The sequence below is a fragment of the Culicoides brevitarsis genome, unplaced genomic scaffold (genome assembly GCF_036172545.1).
Source record: "Culicoides brevitarsis isolate CSIRO-B50_1 unplaced genomic scaffold, AGI_CSIRO_Cbre_v1 contig_83, whole genome shotgun sequence".
Lineage (NCBI taxonomy): Eukaryota > Metazoa > Arthropoda > Insecta > Diptera > Ceratopogonidae > Culicoides > Culicoides brevitarsis.
The window spans coordinates 4,112-13,211 of NW_026973467.1; the positions used below are offsets into that span (position 1 = coordinate 4,112).

Here is a 9,100-nt window from a genome sequence, read left to right on the forward strand (position 1 = left end):
TACTAACATAATTTTTTTAAAAAAATGTTTTATTTAAAGTATATTTTAATTATATATAAAATATTTTATTGATATTTAAATTTAAAAATTTATATACTTAATTTCTAAATTAATAAAATCTTAAAAATCACAAATTTATTTAAATGGTTGTAGTCCTAAAGAAGAAGAAAAAAATTATATAAATTATTAAAAAATTTAATTTAAAATCATGAAAAAATTTATATATAAATTTAATTAAATATAAAATTAATAATTTTTATACTTTATTTTAAATATAAAAATAAAAAATATTTTATTATTTAAATATATATATATATATATATATATATATATATATATATATATATATATATATATATATATATATATATATATATATATATATATATATATATATATATATATATATATATATATATATATATATATATATATATATATATATATATATATATATATATATATATATATATATATATATATATATATATATATATATATATATATATATATATATATATATATATATATATATATATATATATATATATATATATATATATATATATATATATATATATATAATATATTTTTTATATATAAAGTATAAAAATTATTAATTATAATTATAATTAATTAAATTTATATATAAATTTTTTCATGATTTTAAATTAAATTTTTTAATAATTTATATAATTTTTTTCTTCTTCTTTAGGACTACAACCATTTAAATAAATTTGTGATTTTTATGATTTTATTAATTTAGAAATTAAGTATATAAATTTTTAAATTTATTTATCAATAAAATATTTTATATATAATTAAAATATACCATTTAAATAAATTTGTGATTTTTAAGATTTTATTAATTTAGAAATTAGTATATAAAACATTTTAAATAATTAAAATATTTGGTTTGTAAGTGAAATTAGTAGGATAAATTCTGATTAAATAGGTTGGTAAGTGAAATTAGTAGGATAAATTCTGATTAAATAGGTTGGTAAGTGAAATTAGTAGGATAAATTCTGATTAAATAGGTTGGTAAGTGAAATTAGTAGGATAAATTCTGATTAAATAGGTTGGTAAGTGAAATTAGTAGGATAAATTCTGATTAAATAGGTTGGTAAGTGAAATTAGTAGGATAAATTCTGATTAAATAGGTTGGTAAGTGAAATTAGTAGGATAAATTCTGATTAAATAGGTTGGTAAGTGAAATTAGTAGGATAAATTCTGATTAAATAGGTTGGTAAGTGAAATTAGTAGGATAAATTCTGATTAAATAGGTTGGTAAGTGAAAAACTTTAGTTTTAAAACACCTTTAAATTTGCAATTTAATATCATATTTGAATATAAAGTTAATTGATTAAAAAGAAAAAAATTCTTATAAATAATTTATATAATTTTTTTCTTCTTCTTTTAGGACTACAACCATTTAAATAAATTTGTGATTTTTAAGATTTTATTAATTTAGAAATTAAGTTTATATTAATTTTAAATTTGATAAAAAAAAATTCATAATAATCGAAACAATGGTTATTTTCTACTAATCATAAAAATATTGGTAATTTATATTTTATTTTGGAATTTGATCAGGATAAATTGGAACTTCTTTAAGAATATTAATTCGTTTAGAATTAAGACACCCAGGAGCTTAAGTGGGAATTCTGATTAAATTTATAATGTAATTGTTACTGCTCATGCTTTTGTAATAATTTTTTTTATAGTAATACCTGTGATAATTGGTGGGTTTGGAAATTGATTAGTTCCTTTAATATTAGGAGCTCCTGATATAGCTTTTCCTCGGATAAATTCTGATTAAATGGGTTGGTAAGTGATTATTAGTAGGATAAATTCTGATTAAATAGGTTGGTAAGTGAAATTAGTAGGATAAAAATAAGCTAATTTAAGCTATTGGGTTTATCCTCCATTATCAGCTAATGTTTCTCATGCTGGGGCTTCAGTTGATTTATAAAATATTTTTTATTTTTATATTATTTATTGGAACAATTATAACAATTTCTTCTTCTTCTTGATTAGGAATATGAATGGGATTAGAAATAAATTTAATGTCTTTTATTCCTTTAATTTCTGAAAAAAATAATTTATTACAGCTATTTTATTATTATTATCTTTACCAGTATTAGCGGGAGCAATTACTATATTGTTAACGGATCGAAATATTAATACTTCTTTTTTTGACCCGGCAGGAGGAGGTGATCCTATTTTATATCAACATTTATTTTGATTTTTTGGTCACCCAGAAGTTTATATTTTAATTTTACCAGGATTTTTGATTTCCTAATATTATTGAAGGTTTATCATGAATAAATTCTTTATTATTATTAATATGACAGAAATTAGCTCCTTTAACTATTGTTTCTTAGGATTTCTTGTTTTAAATCAATTAATTATTTTTATTTTGGGTATAGATGTAGACACTCGAGCTTATTTTACTTCAGCTACTATAATTATTGCTGTTCCTACTATTAATCATATTTTTAGTTAATAGCAATAACTTATGGAACTCAATTAAACCTTACTCCTGCTTTGTTATGATCTTTAGGGTTTGTATTTTTATTTACTGTAGGAGGATTAACAGGTATTGTTTTAGCTAATTCTTCTTTAGATATTGTTTTACATGATACATATTATGTAGTAGCTCATTTTCATTATGTTTTATCAATAGGGGCTGTATTTGCTATTATAGGAGGGTTTGTTCATTGATATCCATTATTTACGGGTTTATCAAAAGAATACAATTGAATTTTTATTAAAAGCTCATATTTTATAATTATATTTTTAGGAGTAAACTTAACTCATTTTCCTCAACATTTTTTAGGTTTATCTGGATTACTTTAACGATATTCAGTTATCCTGATTCTTATATTACTATAAAATAATTTCTTTTTAATCTTTAATTTCATTTTTAGGAACTTTAATATTTTTATTTATTATATGAAAAAGTTTAGTTTCTAATCAATCTGTATTTTATTCAGAAAATTTAAATTCTTCAATTGAATGATATCAAAATCTTCCTCCTTCTGAACATAGTTTCATACAAATACCTTTATTAATTAAATAAAAAAAGTTTTTATAAATAAAAATTTAATATGGCAGATAAATGCAATAGATTTAAATTCTATCAATAAAGTATAACTTTTATTAAAATTATTAATGGCAACTTGAGGACGTATATTTTTATTAGATAGAAGTTCTCCTGTAATAGAACAATTAAATTTTTTTCATGATCATACTTTATTAGTATTAATAATTATTACAGTTTTAATTGGTAATTCTATATTATCTTTATTTTTTAATAAATTTTCTAATCGATTTTTATTAATAGATCAATTTATTGAAATTTTTTGAACAATTATACCAGTTTTAGTTTTATTTGCAGTAGCTTTACCTTATATACGATTATTATATTTATTAGATGATCCTTACAAATCTTCAATTAGTGTAAAAGTTATTGGGCATCAATGATATTGAAGATATGAATATCCTGATTTTAATAATCAGAGAAATTTGTTCTATAATCGATAATCCTCGTTAAAGTTTACTTAATTTAATTAAATTTATATACCGCTGTTATTGAATATATTTAAAAATTTAAATTTCAATAAAAATTTTTATAAAATTATATTTACATGTCAAGAACAATTCCATAGTTTAGGAGTTAAAGAAGATGCTGTACCTGGTCGATTAAATTTTATTTTATCAGATAAATAAATTGATTTTATTTAAAAGAAGAATTTGAAAGTAAATTAATTTATAAAATTTAATTGAATTAGACTCTAAAATATGTACATATTGCCCGTCGCTAAAAAATTTTATAAATTAATTTTTTATTATATTAAATAAAAAAATTAGTTAAATTTATAACATTAGTTTGTCAAACTAAAATTATTTTTATAAAGTAAATTTTATTTAAAACAAAATTTAAAATAAATTAATTTTTAATTTTTTTAAATAAATATATTTTTTTAATTTTATAAATTAATATTTAACCAATAAATTTTGATTTTAAAAAATGTTTTTAAAAATTCTAATAAAAATTTAATAAAAAATTTATAAAAAATTTGTAAATTAAATTAGTTTTTGATCCTTTTCATAAAAAATTTTTATTAAATTAATAAGAAATTTTTGATTGCAAAGTAATTAATAAATAAAAATTAATTATTAAGGCTAGAATTAGTATTGAATAAAGAAAAAAATTTTTAAATTAATAATAAAGAATAAATTTTTATTAAAAATTTAATTTATTAAAAATTAAAGTTAATAATTTAAATTGATTGTTTATTTTTAATAATTTTTTAAATTATTTCCTTATATTTTTATTCTTTTATTAGATAATTATTATTTAAATTACAAATTTTAAGAAATAATTTTAAATTATAAATTAATTAATAATTAATTTTTTGATTTTAATTAATTAATTAATTTATATATAATAAGGGATAAGCTTTATTAAAATTTTTAAAAATTTTTAGAAAAATTAAAAAAATTTAAGCTTAAAATTAGTTTTAATTAATAAAAATGTTATAATTTATTTAATTAAATATTAATATTTTAAAAAATTTTAATTATTTATTAAGATAAAAAGTTTAATTAAAAAATTTTTAAAATAAATGATTTAATTAGTAATTTTTTTATTGTAAAATTAATTTTTTATCAATAAATTAATTTATAAGAATTCGGCAAAAATGATGTCCACTTGTTTATCAAAAACATGTCTTTTTGAATGAATAAAAAGTTTAACCTGCCCGGTGAAAATTTAACGGCCGCAGTATTCTGACTGTGCAAAGGTAGCATAATCCATTTTTCTTTTAATTAAAGGCTTTATTACTTGGTTGGATGAGTATATCAACTATTTTTATATTAATAAAAATTAATTTAAATTTTTAGTAAAAATGCTAAAATAAAAAAATTAGACGAGAAGACCCTATAAATATTTATTTTTAATTGATAATATAAATTTTGAAAAAATTTAAATAAATTATTTATTAAAAATTTTATTGGGAGGATAATGAAATTTAAAAAACTTTTATTTTGTTTTATAAATATAATTAAAGTATTGAATATATAATAATATTAAATGTTTAAAAAATTAAGTTAATTTAGGGATAACAGCGTAATTATTTTAAAGAGTTCTTATCGATAAGATAGTTTGCGACCTCGATGTTAATTAAAATTAATTTAGGTTAGAAGTTTAAAATTTAAGTCTGTTCGAATTTTAAATTCTTAATGATTTGAAATCAGTATTTAAGCCAGGTTGGTTTCTATCTTTTTTATTTATTTTAATTAATTTAATGGTTAATTTATTTTCAAAATTTATATTAAATGTTTGATTAATATTCTTTTTAGACTGAAATTTGAATCGTACTAAATTTAGATTTTACAAATTAGAATTAGTTTCAGGATTTAATAAAATACGCTAGAGGAGGATTTTATTTATATTAATTTTAGCTGAATAATTTTAAATATTTATTTATAAGAATATTATTTAGAGTAATATTTTTGAAGGTTCAAATTTATTTAGGTTATTTTTTTTCGTAAAATTAATTTTTAGGAATTAATGGAATTTTACAACCTTTTAGAGATGCAATTAACTTTATTATCTAAAGAAATAATTTATGAATAAAATATTTAACCTAATTATTTAATTTATTATTTGTGCAAAGGTAGCATAATCCATTTTCTTTTAATTAAAGGCTAGTATGAATGGTTGGATGAGATATCAACTATTTTTATATTAATAAAAATGAATTTAAATTTTTAAGTAAAATTTAATTTTAAAAAAATTAGACGAGAAGATATAGAATTATAATCTAATTCTAAATATTCTTTATTAGGAGGATTGCGAGCAGTAGCTCAAACAATTTCTTATGAAGTTAGATTAGCTTTAATTTTTATCTCTTTAATTATTTTAGTATTTAGATTTTCTTTTATCGATTTTTATTTAAAACAAATTAATTTATGGTTAATTTTTTTAACAATTCCTCTAAGTTATGTTTGATTAATTTCTTCTTTAGCTGAAACTAATCGTACTCCATTTGATTTTACAGAAGGAGAATCAGAATTAGTTTCAGGATTTAATGTTGAATACGCTAGAGGAGGATTTGCTTTAATTTTTTTCAGACCGGCGTATGCCAGAATTTTATTTATAGAATATTATTTAGAGTAATATTTTTAGGTTCAAATTTATTTAATTTATTTTTTTATATAAAATTATCTTTTATTGCTTTTTTTTTATTTGAGTACGAGGAACAATACCTCGATTTCGTTATGATAAATTTAGAATTTATAAATAAAAGTTATTTACCTTTTTCATTATGTTATTTAATTTTATTTATTAGATTTAAAAAAATTTTATTTATTTTAATTTTATGAATAATTTAAAGTAAAATCAATAAAATAAAAAATTTTTTCTTATGTTTTCAAAACATATGCTTTTACAAGCTCATTGATTTAATTATTTAATAAAATTATCTCATAATTTTATCATTAATGGATTAATTAAAAAATATAAAAAATATAAAATAGTCAAAATTTGTCCAGTTAAAATAAATGGTCTTTCTACAGGACGAGCTCCAATTCATGTTAATAAAATTACAATAATAAAAAATAATCAAAATATTATTTTATTTACAGGATAAAATCTTAATGAACGAAAATTTCTTTTATTAACAAAAGGTATAATAAATAAAATAGCAATTGATATAACTAGAGCAATAACTCCACCTAATTAATTAGGAATTGATCGAAGAATTGCATAAGCAAATAAAAAAAAATCATTCTGGTTGAATATGAACTGGTGTTCTTAATGGATTAGCTGGAATAAAATTATCTGGGTCTCCTAATATATATGGATTAGTTAAACATAAAATAATTAAAAATATTAATAATATTAAAAATCCTACTAAATCTTTATAAATATAATAAGGATGAAAATGAATTTTATTAACATTACTATTAATTCCTAAAGGATTATTAGAACCTAATTGATGTAAAAATAATAAATGAATTACTGTAGTACCTAAAATTAAAAAAGGTAATAAAAATGAAATGTAAAAAATCGTGTTAAAGTTGCATTATCAACAGCAAATCCCCCTCATAATCATTGAACTAAATCTAACCCTAAAAATGGAATTGCGGATAATAAATTAGTAATAACTGTAGCCCCTCAAAATGATATTTGTCCTCAAGGAAGAACATAACCTATAAAAGCTGTTCCTATAGTTAAAAATAATAATAATAATCCTACATTTCATGTATGAGTATTTAAGTATGATTTATAATATAAACCTCGTTTATTTTAAATGTATGAATAAATTATTAAATCGAATTAATAAATAAACTCCTGCTGTTACTAATGTTGATGAAAACTAAAGCAGAAACAGGAGTAGGTGCTGCATTGCATGGTAATCAGTTCGTAAGAAAATGGAATCCATCTTTTAACATAGCTGACAAATATGATTAACTGAATTAAAAGCTATGAATATCTTGTATAATGTATGGCTAAAAATAAACCAAAATTTGAATAAATTAAATCATTTTTTATAATATCTAAATGAGATATAATTTCATGAACCAAAATTACAATATTCAAGCAAAATAATAAAATTATTATCACCAATTTTTAGATAAAATGTTAATTTCGAAAGATTTAATATTTTGATTAATAAATTATAAAAATAAGATAGTAATTAATTACTACAATCTCATCCTAAATTAAATTTAATAAATAATTAATAAAAAAAAAAAATACAAATATTGAATTATTAACATAATTTTCGATTAATATTTTTATATTATTTATATATTCTTTAAATAATTTATTGAATATTAGTTAAACATAAAATAATTAAAAATATTAATAATATTAAAATATTCTTGAAAAATTAAATTTTTCATTAGAATTTAAAGATGATATATAAATAAATAAAATTAATAACCCCCCAATAAAAATTAAAAATAAAATGTAAGAAAATCAAAAAGTTTTTGATAAAATTCCTGTAAATAAACAAGTTAATATAGTTTGCATCAATAAAATTAATCCTAAAATTAAAAAAGGTAATAAAAAATGAATTAATTAATAAAAATATCATTATAATAAAATTAATTTCAGAAAATAGTTTAATAAAAATATAATCATTGAACTAAATCTAACCCTAAAAATGGAATTGCGGATAATAAATTAGTAATAACTGTTGGTTTACAAAACCAATGTTTTTTTTAAACTATTAAAACTACTAATGATAATTTATTTAAATTGTTCCTATAGTTAAAAATAATAATAATACTCCTACATTTCATGTATAGAGAGTACTTAAGTATGATTTATAATATAAACCTCGTCCAATATGTAAATAAATACAAATAAAAAAAAAACTTGCACCATTAGCATGTATAGTTCGTAATAATCAACCATAATTAACATCACGACAAATATGATTAACTGAATTAAAAGCTAATTGAATCAAGATCTGCTGTAATAATTGTAGTGGCTAAAAATAATTTCACCTAGTTAAAATTTGAATAGATGGAGGTGCAGCTATATTTCTAATTCTTAATAAAAATCATCATATAGAAATTCTTGGGATAAAATCAATTAATGAATTATTAACAATTTTTAATAAAGGATGTCTATTTCGATAAGATTTATTCATTAGTAAGAAAAACAACCCTGAAGAACATAAACCATGTCCAATTAGTGGATTAATATACTCTTTCTATAATTGAGGATTAAAAAAATTATTAAAAAATTATTAGGTAATTCGTATATTTTTGAATTGTTTATCAAATATTATTTATGAACGAACAAGAAGACGAATTTATTTATTAATAAAGGATTAATAAATTTTATTCAATAAATAATTTATTGAATATTATAAATAAAAATCTTATTATCATAAATAAAATGAATATTTTTAAAAAAAATATTCTTGAAAAATTAAATTTTTCATTAGAATTTAAAGATGATATATTTTATTTCTTTAATAACTTTTTTAGGGGGGGCATATTCAATTTATTTATATTGTAGAAATCAACACGGTAATTTAAATTCATTAATATTAAATTATAATATTTCTACTGT

The 9,100-nt window shown here is 18.0% G+C and overlaps 1 long non-coding RNA gene across 1 annotated transcript; it reads right to left on the reverse strand.

Moving 5' to 3' along the window:
• Positions 1-6,461: 6,461 nt before the first annotated feature.
• On the reverse strand, positions 6,462-8,477 carry LOC134836611 (uncharacterized). Its single transcript, XR_010162317.1, has 2 exons — positions 8,357-8,477; positions 6,462-7,308 (listed from the first exon to the last, which is right to left on the reverse strand). It is a non-coding gene; the product is annotated as an uncharacterized LOC134836611 (long non-coding RNA).
• Between the last annotated feature and the right edge of the window lie 623 nt (positions 8,478-9,100).